Consider the following 15317-nt stretch of genomic DNA (forward strand, 5'->3'; position numbering starts at 1 on the left):
AAACTACCCACTTACCAACAGGACCCTTAAGACCATCTCCAGTCTTCTGTCTATTGAAGATCCTGCTCAGATCCCCGAGGTTCCAACTTACTCTCAGGCGCCTTTGGATTCCAGCTGATATTATGGTCATCTTGTTTCCCTGGGCACCCTTGGGCCCAGTAGCTTGTGATCACTCTTACCTAGAAGCTTCAGGATACCCTCAATTCCCTGAAGACAGTGTTCATCATGAGATTCTGAAAATCTTATATTTCTGTGTAGTTCCCTTTCAGCTCTGCTCACCCTAAGGGCATAAGGATCATGGTCAGTGCCAGATCTCTGAAGCTCCTGCTCACCATCGGTGCTCCCAGTGTGCACTGAGGGTGAACATTAGAGAGTTGGAACAAGGGGAGGTAGACTCGGCTGAAGAGAGGGAGTTATTGGGTAATTTTAATTTGAAATGGAAGAGGACATCCACCAACCCCTTTAGACCGAAATCGGTGTGTAAGCCTATCACTCCACATTACAGCATTGTTATATGTCATGAGATAAAGAGTAGGGACTTGTTAGTGATTTGGAAGAAGAGTAAGAATATTTATGGGAGTAATTTGACACCTTCACAGAAGGAAGCACTAATTTCTTCAACATCAGATACGAGTTTTGTGATTAAACCATCAGATAAGGGTGGAAACGTATTATGGGATGTGAGTAACTACATTCATGAGGCAGAGAGACAGTTACACAGATAAGGAGATTATGAACTCGCTACATATGAGGCATACAGACAATCAATTTTTAGGGATCAAATGTTGTTGGAAGAATGGAGAGACTGAGGTTTGATGGTCGATTAAGATTTCCAGTTTTTACATGTGAGGAACCCTGTTGCACCTTGTTTTCACTTATTTCCTAAAATTCATAAGAATAAAACTCACCCACCCAGTAGACCGATAGATTCAGTGAATAATAGTCTGTTGGAGTCAACATCTATGTATCTGGACTTCTATTTATTACCATATGTCCTTAAGGTGCCCTCCTACTGCCGAGACAGCACTGACTTTACTACAGAGATCATGGATATACCCTGGCAAAGTGCTTATTTTATGGTCACAATAGATGTGACCTCTCTTTATACTTGTTTTAATCATACTCAGGGTATTGCTGCATGTAGACATTTTTTTAGGGATAAGGCCATTTGGTATTATGAACATTCCATAAAGTTATTGGAAATGTTAAGATTCTGTCCTCAGATTAACATTTCTCTTTTCAATGACAATTAGTACAGACAACATATTGGGACTACAATGGGAAGATGCTTTGCCCCCAGTTTTGCTGGGATTTTTATGGGCTGGTGGGAACAACAGGTCATATGGATTGATAATAATGAGAAGAGGACTAAGCACATTGTCCTTTGGACGAGATTCATTGATGATCTTTTTATCATTTGGGATGGGACAAAAGATCCCTTCTATTATTTTTTTCAGTATATCTCAAAGAATGATTTAAATATGTATTTTACTTACAAGATTGATAAACAGGAGATAGAATTTTTGGGTGTGTTGGTCCAAATTAAGCAAGGGTCAGTCAATACTTCTTTATACTGTAAACCCACAGCAGGAAATAGCATTTTACATGGGCAGAGCCATCACCCAAGTAAATTGAAATGGAGCATCCTACATGGGGAGTTAATCAGGGTAAGGTATAATAGTAGTGGCACTGAGTCTTACCACTTAGAGGAGAGAAAAATGATTGAGGGGTAGTCAGGCGGTACTCTCGTAGAGTCTTAAAGACTGAAATAGAGAAGGCCAGACTCAGATCTAGGGATGAGCTAGTGGTGACGAAGGATAGGAAGAAAGACTCTTCAAAGCAGGTGAGGTTGATCACGACCTATAATGCAGAATCTGAAACAATTAGAAAAATGTTTTCCAGGCATTGGCATCTGGTTAAAACTGACATTATGACTGGTTCAGATTTACCACATTATCTTTTAATAACTCACAGAAAACCTCCATCCCTAAAGGATAGATTGGTACACAGCCATTTTACTACACAGAAAGAACTTGGGAGTTGGGTGTAAGACCAGAAAGGATTTTATAAATGTGGGCACTGTAAAGCTTGTGAAACTAGTAATAATGAAAAGGTTTTTGCCTTCCCAATGGTAAAATAAGGAAAATCAACAAATTCATAACGTGTAACAGTGATAATTGTGTATATGTACTGAGTTGCCCTTGTGGATTAATTTATGTAGGGAATACTATTATCCCACTTAAGAAATTAATTTCAGAACATATGAAAGCCATCACAAATGTTGATATAAGTTATTCTGTAGCACGAAATTGGTCTAAGGTACATGATCACAATGTTGACATGCTATCTTTTTATGGACTTATCAGGGTCACTTTAAACAAGAGAGGTGGTGACGGAGAAAGAACACTTATAATTATGGAGTCCAAATATATCATCCGTCTGAATAGCTGTGTAACAGGAGGTTTGAACTCGAAAGAAGAGATTTTTGTACATATCTGAAAATTGGTGTAATCTGTCATCCTTTGAATATGTTCAGTACATGGAGAGAGCTAAAAAAACAATGGAAACATATGATAATTGTTATGGTATAATATCTCCATTTGCTTTTTTCCCTCTGTTTTTTATATATTCTATGCTCGTGATTGGTGATTTGGTCAAAATAGGGGACTAAGGACAGAGTGAGAGAGAAGAAATTTATAAAGCCATTTAGCTTTTATGTAGCTTATGAGGTAGAAATGTATTAAGAAACAGGATGATGTTGGCCACTTCGTCTTTATGTGATGTTTATTTATTCAATATATTGAATGATTGTAATTATGTCAATGGTACATATTATTTATTATTAATTGTGATATCTTTAATTTTGCAAATTATTATGTGAGGAAAATAGAAGTGTAACTTAATTGATATATGTTATGATGATGGGAAGTGTGGTTTACTCACTTTTAATTTTTAACTGTATTTGTCTGAAAAAGAAAAACTTCTTTATTATATGTTATGTACTATATATTTTTTGTTGACAGATATTCATGAATTTATATAATGCTAGCCTTCAAATACATGAGATGTGTAGAACCTGTTCTTTACACTGTGGAACTTGCTAGTCTACTGTCCCTTTTCCTCCTTGATGCAAAGAAGTGATTTTTTAATGGGAAGTTGGGCACAAGTTTCAATATGGCTTGTGAAGAAGGTCTTATTGATCGAAACACGTTGCCAATAAAGCGTTTTTTATGAATCCCAGTGGAGGAGTGCGAGTCTTTGGCGTTTATTTATACCAGCGTGGTGCCTAATTTTGCATGTTAGCGGGTTTCTTGTTCCCACATATCGCACCGGAACCACGAGGTGGAGGCGGCTGGCTGTTGGGGAATTTGCATTTCAATATATATATATATATATATATATATATATATATATACACATATATATAGATAGATAGATACTTTAACAACATAAATACATATTTATATAAATATATATATGTATCTACAAACACACCTTTTAACCAACCACCCCTGAACCCTAAAAAAAATCCTTTCCTACCCCAAAATTCTCTTACTACCCACAAAAATCCATGACCACCCTAAACTCTAAAATCCCCTTATGACCCAAATATCCATACCCACCCCTAGCCCTAAAAAATGTCCTTACCACCTAAAGTCCTATACCCATCCAAACTTAAAAATCCATTTACTACCCAAAACCCCATACCCACCACACAACCTAAAAGTTCCCTTATGACCCAAAAATATATACCCACCCTAAAACCTAAAAATCCCCTTACCACCCAAAAACCTATAACCACCCATAAAATTCCCTAACCACCCAAAAATGTATACTCCCCTTAAACTCATAGCCACCCTAAAAGCAAAAAGAAACTACACCCATAAAAATGTTTAAAAGCTACATACCTGCAACATACTTACTTTCCCATTATTTTCGTTGTGAAAGGCATCCTTTGTAAATGAATAATCATTGTAAAAGATTTTGTTCTAAAAGCCTTTCACTGAAAAGGCATTTTTGTTATAAAGCCTTTGTTGTAAATGCTCCTCATTCTTAAGCCTTTGTGATAAAGGCTTTTACCCTCTGATGCATGCTGAGGGGCATTGATTATCCAATCTTCGCAGCTTCAGCTGTACTTAGGACCCTGAGGTTCCTTCTTATCCTCAGACCATTAAAACTCCTACTCAATTTCACATCTCAGAAGTTCTTGATTGCTTCATGTCACTGACTTTCCTGTTCACATTGAGGCTTCTGTCTCTCCCCACCCCCCTTCATAGGTGGCCATAAAACTCCCTGCTAAACCTCAGATATCAATGGCGGCACACATTAATGGCTTTTTTGGATCCACAGAAGCCTCTCTGCAGGTCATATCATGAGGATGTAGGTCAGCTTGGTACTGAATAACTTTTATGCTGGGAAAAGAGACATGATCCGAATCAGCTTGACATGCTTCAGAAACTCACTTCAACTCCAGCATTTAATCACATTTTTTATATATTACCAGCGCCCATGCTTTCGCTCACCCATAGTTTTGAACATTCATTCTTTCCTCCTTCTGGCACCACTCCCACTGTCCCCTTTTTTAGTCCTTCATTTCATCTCCACTCTCACATTCTAACCCAATGTATCAATTAGATTTTTCATGTTTTTATAGGTCTCTCCATCTAGCGTATCAGCTTTCCATCCTCTACATCCATCAGCCGTGCTCTCAGTTCCCTTTATGTGTTTTACTCTCCCCTTTATCATTCCTCTTCTCACTCTTTGCATTTCTCTTTTCTTTTACATTTCTTTTTCCTTGTGTCTCTTATACTTAATCTCTCTCATTTTGTCAATTTCCCTCATCCCGATCCCTCTTTCTCTCTCTCTACCTTTCTTTTTCTTAAACTATAAAGTTTGCTCTCTCTTACTCCTCTGTCTCTTATGAAAGCTCTCTTTCGTTTTTTTACCTCCTATCTCTTCATTTCACACTCTCTGTTTCCTTCTCCGTTTTGAGTTTTACTTCAGTTCTCTTTTATGTCTTGCAAATTCTTCTTTTCATCAGTTTTGTTTTTTAAGTCACATGCACTCATTTCTATCCATCCCTTGAAATCTTTTGTGTCCTACATTACAACAAATGCTATATTTTCTTGTGTTTTATTTATTGCCTTCCTGCAGTCATAAACTATCTGCATTAGTAAGCCTTGACATTTGTAAGAACACTATTCCCATAGTAATTGAAAGCATTGCTGCTCTTGTGAGTTCTTTGAGCTCCACATTCTTCCGAAGTTAATTCCAAAGGTGACAGGGCTTTGTGCTACTTCTTGTAATCCTAACTTAGAGTCGGGTGGTAAGAAAAGGCATATGTTTGGTGGAAATGATAAAACCTAAGGAGAATCCACAGGTATTAATCCCTTTACCAGACTACTTTTCTCTTTAAGGACATACAGCTGGGGGGTTTAACTACATATTCACCACTTCCTATAGGTACCCTGCCAACCTCTAAATTAAGCTGTAAACTGCTGGCCCACTGGACCGTCGGAGAACTAAGGAGTGTGTATTAGGCCCTAATTAATCCTTTCTGTATTTTCACTACCAGAGAACTTCTGACATTATCTTCTACATCCATCCTTTACTTAATTGTTCACTGCTTTTCTTGTGTCGCCATCTCCTTTCTCTCTACTTGTGTTTCCCACCCTTCACTCTCTCAGTACACCAATATCATTCTACCATTCTCTCCACTCAATTTTCCTTTCTTCATCTTCTCTTTCCTCTCTTCCCTCTCTCCTACTATCTGCTTATCTGGAATTATTTTCTTTCTCCTCCCTTTCGTCTTTTCCTCTCTTCTCTCCCCTAATTGTTTTCCTCCTTTCATCTCCCATTCCCCCACCCATTTGTCTATCCGCCTCATTTACAGTCTCTGATTTCTTTTTGTACGTCTCTCTCCTTTCGTTTGACTAGCTCTTCACTGCCTCTTTCCTTTCACCCCAGGATGGAGGGTTGAATGAAGTTTTTTACAGCAACATTGTCATATAATGTGTTTCCTTTTAATCCATATCTATTTGTATTTTACTTTACATTTAAAGTAATTTAAAACTTTTTGGGGTTCATGGTTCACCTTTTTTCTCTATTTGTCATCTACTTTCTCTCCACCTTTGTTTCCCATCTTTCATTCTCTCTCTTTATACTAAGCTCTCATTCTACCCTTCTCTCCCTTCAGTCTTTCCCTACATCATCTTTTCCTTACTCTCTTCCCTCTCTTTTTTCTCTCTCTATCAGCTTATTCAGAATTTTCTACTCTTCTCTTTCCTCTCTTCTCTCCCTCAATTATTTCTCCCTCTTTCACCTCCCCCTGTTTGTCTCTTCATCCCTGTTCCAGTCTCTCATTTCCTTTTATCCCTTTCTCCTTTCCTTCTCTAGCGCTCCCCTGCCTCTAATTTTATTACCTCAGGATACCAGTTGAATGAGAATTTTCTACAGCAACAGAGTCAAACAATTGGGTTTCATTTTGCCCGTTTCCATTCATATTTTCAAGTTAAAAGTTATTTAAAACGTTTGGGTTTCTTAGTGTTTTTCTCATTGCTCTCTGGGCATCCACATTACAGCAATACAATGACACTCCCAATTTTAATGGGAGAAGACTAGCAGTGCAGCAGGCACCTGCAGCCTGATTGTCCGATCTTTGTGGTCTGCTGTGGAGCACAAAAGCCTCTTATCCACACCCAAGATGTGTTAATTGTGCTTCTTAAAAGAAGCACCTCTTGGAATAGGAGGTGGCGTACCATGTGCTGTGTCTGCTCGGTTCGGCCCATTGTTGTTTTTAAATTAACAAAGAATGAGCCTGGCTTTGTGACATGCTCAGACTAACTTTCACCTAAGGCCACAGCAGACCTTCAGTTTCTAAGCCAGCAGAGAAAATGGCCCAGAAATGTGGAGCTGCTTCATCCATAGCTAAAACAACAAGCATTTGTAATGCAATAGGTCTCGCATGTGCTTGAGATAGAGCTATTGGTACTTGTAGGAAAGTACCATCTTCCTTGGCATGTTACCCCCATTATTACCTGTATGTCAGTATATTTTTGCCTGTCGCACTGGGATCCTGCTGGTCAGGACCCCAGTGCTCATAGTTTATGGCCTAATGTGTGTGTCTGTATTGTGCTTAACTGTGTCACTGAGGCTCTGCTAACCAGAAACTCAGTGCTTATGCTCTCTCTGCTTTTAAATTTGTCACTGTAGGCTAGTGACTTCATTTACCAATTTCAATTGGCAAACTGGATCCCCCCTTATAAGTCCCTAGTATATGTTACCTAGGTACCCAGGGCATTGGGGTTCCAGGAGATCCATATGGGCTGCAACATTTCATTTGCTACCCATAGGGAGCTCAGACAAACACTTGCACAGGCCTGCCATTGCAGCCTGAGTGAAATAATGCACATGTTATTTCACAGCCATTTTCACTGCACTTAAGTAACTTATAAGTCACCTACATGTCTAACCTTCACTTGTGAAGGTTAGGTGCAAAGTTACTAAGTGTGAGGGCACCCTTGCACTAGCAAAGGTGCCCCCACATAGTTCAGGGCCATTTCCCTGGACTTTGTGAGTGCGGGGACGCCATTACACGTGTGCACTACATATAGGTCAATACCTATATGTAGCTTCACAATGGTAACTTCGAATATGGCCATGTGACATGTCTAAGATCATGTAATTGTCCCCCCATTCCAAATCTGGTATTGGGGAGTCAATTCCATGCATCCTGGGCGCTCCACCATGGACCTCCAGTACTGCCAAACCAGCTCTATGAGGCTTGCACCGCAGCTATAGCTGCTGCCACCTCACAGGCAGGGTTCTGCCCTCCTGGGGTCTGGGCAGCCCAGTCCCAGGAAGGCAGAACAAAGCATTTCCTCTGAGAGCAGGGTGTTACACCCTCTCCATTTGGAAATAGGTGTTACAGGCTGGGGAGGGGTAGCCTCCCCCAGCCTCTGGAAATGCTTTGAAGGGCACAGATTGTGCCCTCCTTGCATAAGCCAGTCTACACCTGTTCAGGGACCCCTTGTCCCCTGCTCTGGAGCGAAACTGGACAAAGCCATCTTGTTTTGCAAGGTTTGGGGGCAATCTGGAGGCCTCTGAGTGGCCAGTGCCAGCAGGTGACGTCAGAGACCCCTCCGGATAGGTCCATACCTGACAAGGAAGCCAATCCCCCTCTCAGGGCTATTTTAGGGTCTCTCCTGTGGGTTCTCTTCAGATTCTGCTTGCAAGTTTCCTTCAGGAATCCTCTGCAACAACTTCATCATCCTCTGATCTCAGATCAGCCGAAGCCTGCTCCAGGAACTGCTGTAACTGCAACAAAGTATCCACAAGGGATACTTCTCTTCTGCAACCTCAGCTCCAAGTCAGCAACTGCAACAATTTCCACGGTGTGCACACTCTGGGGACCTTCCCTATCTTCATCCTGCACCAGAAGGACCAAAGAAATCTCCTGTGGAGTGATGGAGTCACTCCCTTGCTCCAGCAGGCACCTTCAAAGATGACAACCGTTACCCTTGGACTCCTCTCACGAGTGTGCTCCTATAGACATAGAGTGTGGACATCATTGACATAGACTGTCCTGAGATCCTGCTGACGCAATTTGGAGGCAGTAAGACCTCCCCAGAGAGTGACGGTACCCCATGTGTACTTCGTCTTCTTCACCTCCTGAGGCCTCTGTGCACTATTTGCAAAATTCCTTCGTGCACAGCCTGGCCCTGGTCCCCAGCACTCCATCCTGCGATGCTCAACTCGCTGAGTTGTTCTCTGGAGACGTTGGACCTTCCTTTGTTGTGCTGCATCAACCGTGTTTTCCACCTCCTTTGTCCCCATGTCCTGGGACTCCTGGGGGTGCTGGCTGGCATTCTGAGGGCTCTCTAAAGTGCTGAGAGACCCCTCTTCCTCCTCACACACAGTTGAGGCCGCCAGGTCCCTCCTGGGTCCATCCAGTGCCATTTTGACACAAAACCCCCTTTTGTCGTAACCAAGGCTTGTTGGCAACTTCCAACACGAAATCACGTCAGCTACAATCTTCACGTCGTGGAACATCCTTTGCATCATGCAGGAACCCACTGGCATCTTCCTAGGGAGCTTCCTGTAGTCTTCGACTAACCGTGGACTCTTCTTTTGCACCCTCTTCTGGGTTGGCAGGGGCTCCTCTCCTTCCTGGAACTTCTTTTGACTTCTGGACTTGGTTCCCTTCCTTTGCAGGTCTTCAGGTCCAGGAATCCAGCAGTTGCTGTTCACAGACTTCATTGGCTGCTGCAAAATCCCAATCACGAGGTGTAGCGTGTCCTAAGGAAACTTGCAGTACTTTACTCCTGCTTTTCTGGGCTCTGGGGTGGGGTAATTTACTTACCAATACTGTATTTGTACTCTCCCAGCGATTCTGCGCACATTACACTTGGTTAGGCAGGAATTCGTGATTCGCATTCTACTTTCTTAGTGTATGGTTTGTGTTGCCCCAAGACCTATTTTCTCCCATTGCATTCTTTAGCATTTCCTATTGTTTGCATTGTTCTATGACTATTTACTTGTCTAATTTTGGTGTCTAGTGTATAATACTTACCTCCAGAAGGCGTATTGTCTCTAAGATATTTATGGTACCGTGTCACCCAAATAAATACCTTTATTTTTGGTAACACTGAGAATTGTCTTTACTTGTGCATAAGTACTGTGTAACTATAAGTGGTATTGCATGAACTTTGCATGTCTCCTAGTTCAGCCTAAGCTTCTCTGCTATAGCTAGCCTAAGCTGCTAGAACACTACTACATTTCACTAATAAGGGATAACTGGACCTGGTATTAGGTGTAAGTACCCAAGATACCCACCACAAACCTGGCCAGCCTCCTACAGAACTGTAAATGCATAACTTGACTTTTTTGCCACATAAATTGGTCAAACCTGTCACATAATTTGGTCCTCTCTGCCACATAAATCCAATGGCCCTACATATAACTAAATCAGTTCCAGCTACCTACTTCCTCTATCTGCAGAAAAAAATGAAAATATTGCCATTATTTATTATATTTTTTATATTATTATTTAGGGAATGGTACACAAAAACAACAAGTACATGGATTGCTTTTATTGGGCTAAACAGCCACCATGAAATTAAGTAGAGACTATCATGCACTATCTAATGCACGTTTTTGTGTGTTTTTTCGGTGGTACACGAAAACAACAAGTGTATGGATTGCTCTTATCAGGCGAAACATCCACCATGAAATTTACAGGCCATGGACACAGATAGTGCAATTTACTAGGGATATACAAGTAAATTAAATATGCCAACTGGGTATATGCAAGTGTCACCATGTTTTAGAGAAAGAACAAGTACTTTATCACTGGTTAACAGTGGCAAAGTAGGCAGAATCCTTACGCCAGCAAAAAGCGAAGTCAGCAGAAACAGGAGGTCTGAAGGCTAAATGTTAGGGGGAAACTACGCCAAGAATGCCAGGTTTAACAGTTGCCACACTTCTTAGCTCTGAAAAGTATTTTCTGGGTATACGTGACTCCTCTTGGTAATTGCTAATTTGCTGTTTTTTTTTTTTTTTTTAGAATAAAATACCCTGTGCCTCTCCACCCATTTACCAACAGAAAAGGGCTTCCTACTCATGGTTCACGCTCTCAAGAGCCATTGGCCAGACATAGGCCCATATTTATACTTTTTGACGCAAAACTGCGCCAACGCAGTTTTGCGTCAAAAAAATTAGCGCCGGCTAACGCCATTCTGAAGCGCCATGCGGGCGCCGTATTTATTGAATGGCGTTAGCCAGTGTTAGCCGACCGGCGCTGCCTGGTGTGCGTGAAAAAAAACGACGTACACCAGGCAGCGCCGGCGTAGGGAAAAATGGCGTTTGGGCATCCAAAAATGGGGCAAGTCAGGCTGAGGCAAAAACATCGTCTTAACCCGATTTGGGCCATTGTTTTTGGGCGCCCAGACGCCATTAACATGACTCCTGTCTTAGCAAAGACAGGAGTCATGCCCCCTTGCCCAATGGCCATGCCCAGGTGACTTCTGTCCCCTGGGCATGGTTATTGGGCATAGTGGCATGTAGGAGGGCACAAATCAGGCCCCCCTATGCCACAAAAAAAAATAAAAAAAAATACTTACCACAACTTACCTTTTCTTCCCTGGGATGGGTCCCTCCATCCTTGGGTGTCCTCCTGGGGTGGGCAAGGGTGGCAGGGGGTGTCCCTGGGGGCAGGGGAGGGCACCTCTGGGCTCATTCTGAGCCCACAGGTCCCTTAACGCCTGCCCTGACCCAGGCGTTAAAAAGAGGCGCAAATGCAGGGTTTTTTGCCCCGCCCACTCCCGGGCGTCATTTTTGCCCGGGAGTATAAATACCACGCACATGCCTGGGAGTCATTTTTTAAGACGGGAACGCCTACCTTGCATCTCATTAACGCAAGGAAGGTGTTCATGCCAAAAAATGACGCTAACTCCATGAACTTTGGTGCTAGACGCGTCTAACGCCAAAGTATAAATATGGAGTTAGTTTTGCGTCGAATTTGCGTCGAAAAAAACGACGCAAATTTGGCGCAAACGGAGTATAAATATGCCCCATAGTTTTTATTCTTTGACAGTAGGAAGGTGGCTCTGTATATACTATCTCAAAGTGAGAGATAGTGTGCACAGAGTCCAAGGGCTCCCCTTAGAGGTTGATAGTGGCAAAATTAGATAATACTAATGCTCTATTTTGTGGTAGTGTGGTCCAGCAGTAGGCTTATCAGAGGGTAGTGTTAAGCATTTGTTATACATACACAGGCAATAAATGAGAACACACACTCAAAGACTCAACTCCAGGCCAATAGGTTTTTATATAGAAAAATATTCCTTTCTTAATTTATTTTAGAACCACAAGATTCAGAATTCAAGTAAATACATAAATTGTAAGGTACTTGGCATAGGTAAGTATGGAACTTTGAATTATAACACTAATGTACACAGGTTTGGCAAAAATGGCAATAAGCTATTTTAAAACTGGACAATGCAAAAAGCAACAGTTCCTGAGGGAGGTATGTACAAGTTAGTTTAACAAGTAAGTAAAGCACTTACAAGTTCAGTCTCCGGGGCATAGGCAGCCGACCGCTGGGGGTTCAAGTCAACTCCAAACACCCAGCACCAGCAACACAGGGCCGGTCAGGTGCACAAGTCAAAGTAGGGCCCATATAGCGCCTATGGAGACCAGGGGTGCTCTGGTTCCAGTCTGCTAGCAGGTAAGTACCTGCGTTCTCGGGGAGCAGACCAGGAGGGTTTTGTGGAGCACTGGGGGGCCACAAACAGGCACACAAAATACACCCTCAGCAGCACAGGGGCGGCCGGGTGCAGTGTACAAAGTAGGTGTCGGGTTTGAGGTTGAAATCAATGGAGAGACCCGGGGGTCACTCTGGCGATGCAGGCAGGGCACAGGGTGGCTTCTCGGGCAAGCCACCGACTGGGCAACGATGAGGGCTGCCTGTTGGTTACTCCTGCACCGGTAGTTGGTTTCTCTCGGGCCTGGGGTCTGCGGGTGCAGTGCTTCTCCCAGGTCTGGGGTTCTTGGTTACCAGGCAGTCACGCTCAGGAGGAGCCTCTGGATTCTCTCTGCAGGCGTCACTGTGGGGGTGCAGGGAGGTCCTCTCAGTGTGTCCACGTTGTTGGCGTCACCTGGGGGTCCACTCTGCAGTGTTGTTTTTTCTGGACACGAGCCAGGGGCGTCAGGTGCAGAGTGTAGGGGGCTCACACTTCTGGAGTGAGGCTGGAGTCCCTTTAAAGTTGGTTGTTTCTTTGTTGTTTGAATAGAGCCGCTGTCCTCTGGAGTTTCTTGGTCCTTTGGGTTGCAGGGCAGTCCTCTGAGTCCTCAGAGGTTGCTGGTCCCGCTGGATGCATCACTGTGCAGATTCTTTGAGTCTGGAGACAGGCTGGTAGGGCTGGGGCAAGTCAGTTGTCTCCGTCGTCTCTGCAGGGCTTTCAGGTCAGCAGTCCTTCTTAATTCAGGTCATCAGGAATCTCAAGTCCTGGGTTCAGGGATGCCCCTAAATACTGAATTTAGGGGTGTGTTAGGGCTGGAGGGCAGTAGCCAATGGCTACTGTCCTTAAGGGTGGCTACACCCTCCTTGTGCCTCCTCCTTTTGGGGAGGGGGGCACATCCCTATTCCTATTTGGTAAATCCTCCAAAACAAGATGGAGGATTTTCCAAGGAGGGGGTCACTTCAGCTCTGGTCACCTTAGGGGTGGACCTGGCTGAGGGGGTGACTCCTCCTTGTTTTTCTCATTATCTCCCCGGACTTGCTGCCAAAAGTGGGGGCTGTGTCCTTGGGGTGGGCATTTCCACTAGCTAAAACACTAAGCCTTTGAGACTCGCTGCTAGGTGTTACAGTTCCTGCAGGGGGGAGGTATGAAACACCTCCACCCAGTGCAGGCTTTGTTTCTGGCCTCATAGAGCACAAAGGCTGTCACCCCAGGAGCTGAGAAACTTGCCCCTCAGTGGCAGGCTGGCACAGACCAGTCAGTCCTGTACTGAAGGATTGGGTAAAATACAGGGGCATCTCTAAAATGTTCTCTATGTGCATTTTGTAATACATCCAGCACTGGCATCAGTGTGGGTTTATTATTCTGAGAAGTTTGATACCAAACTTACCAGTATTCAGTGTAGCCATTACGGAGCTGTGGAGTTTGTTTTGACAAACTCCCATACCATATACTTAATATGGCCACACTGTACTTACAATGTCTAAGAAAAGACGTAGACACTGTAAGGGCATATTGCTCATGCAGTTATGCCCTTACCTGTAGTATAGTGCACTCTGCCTTAGGGCTTTAAGGCCTGCTAGAGGGGTGATTTACCTATGCCACAGGCAGTATTTTGTGTGCATGGCATCTTGAGGGGGATGCCATGTCGAATTTGCCTTTTTCTCCCCACCAACACACACAATCTGCAATGGCAGTGTGCATGTGTTAGGTGAGGGGTCTCTTAGGTTGGCACAACACATGCTGCAGCCCATAGGGACCTTCTCTGGTCACAGGGCCCGTGGTACCACTGGCACCTTTTACAAAGGACTTATCTGTGTGCCAGGGATATGCCAATTGTAGAAACAATGGTAAATTTTTCGTGAAAGAACACTGGTGCTGGGGCCTGGTTTGCAGGGTCCCAGCACACTCTCAGTCAAGTCAGCATCAATATCAGGCAAAAAGTGGGTGGTTAACTGCAACAAGGAGCCATTTTCCTACATTGACAATATACAGCTCTTTGCCCACTTGATTTGCTTGGTGTCTCAACATCAAGTTTTCACAAAACACCAAGATTAACTCTCCATGATATTTTGCATTCAGCTTTTTCTCAACTGCCTCCAGTGATAACCTACCTCAGTCGGCTAAAACAGTCTTCGCTGTGTAATCTCCCACTAACTCAGTCACTCTGATGTAGTGATGTTCTAAGAGCTCTTCCTGCTGCTACAGTGACATTGAAACAGCGCCATGAAGTTCCCTTGAAGTGCTGCTGCTGTTCTAACCACAAAGCACACATCTACTTCTATAACGAACTGCTGAAATGATAATTTTGAGTAGCACTTAGAAATGAGTGTATTGTTTGGTTATGACTTTGAAATGGAAGGAGAACGTCAGCCATTTACCAAAACATGAGGTACTGTTGTATTATGCTATAAGATATTAATAAGTCACATGGGAGATGACCTGTATTAAAAAACTGCCAGATTTCTCAAATAAAAGAGTGTAAATAGGTTTATGAGGCAGGTAAGTCAGTAGATCTATAGGCAAAAGTAGCAGCAGGTGAGGTGTGTGGATAGATGATGGATGGAAAAATACACGGGTAGCTAGAAAGGCAGTCATCATGGGTATGTGGGTGGATGGATGGGATAGCTAAACTGGTAGATCGAAAGTCAGATAAATAGTGGATGGGAGTGAGTGGGTGCGTTGTTGGCCAGGAAGGTCGTTGAATAGAGAGCGAGTGATAAATAAGTGGAAATTAATATACAGGATATCTTAGTTGAAAAATCAATAGATAATTGGTGTGGGTGGATGGATGGATGGCTAGGAGAGTAGATCCTTAGGGACAGGTGCAGATAGTGGATGGGTGTATTTATTCAGGCTGCTAAAGTTGACAGAAAGGAATGGGAGCAGTGGGTGGATAGACAGGTGGATTGATAGATGAGTGGCTAGGAAGGTCGATATATATGAACGCACCAAGAGCGACAGAGTGAGTGAATAGATTGATTGGTTGGCTTAATTGGTAGATAAAGAAAAATGGGTGAAGAAAAGTGAGTACATTAATGGATGGATAGATAGGTAGATACATAGATAGGCAGATCT

The sequence above is a fragment of the Pleurodeles waltl genome, chromosome 5 (assembly GCF_031143425.1).
Source record: "Pleurodeles waltl isolate 20211129_DDA chromosome 5, aPleWal1.hap1.20221129, whole genome shotgun sequence".
NCBI lineage: Eukaryota > Metazoa > Chordata > Amphibia > Caudata > Salamandridae > Pleurodeles > Pleurodeles waltl.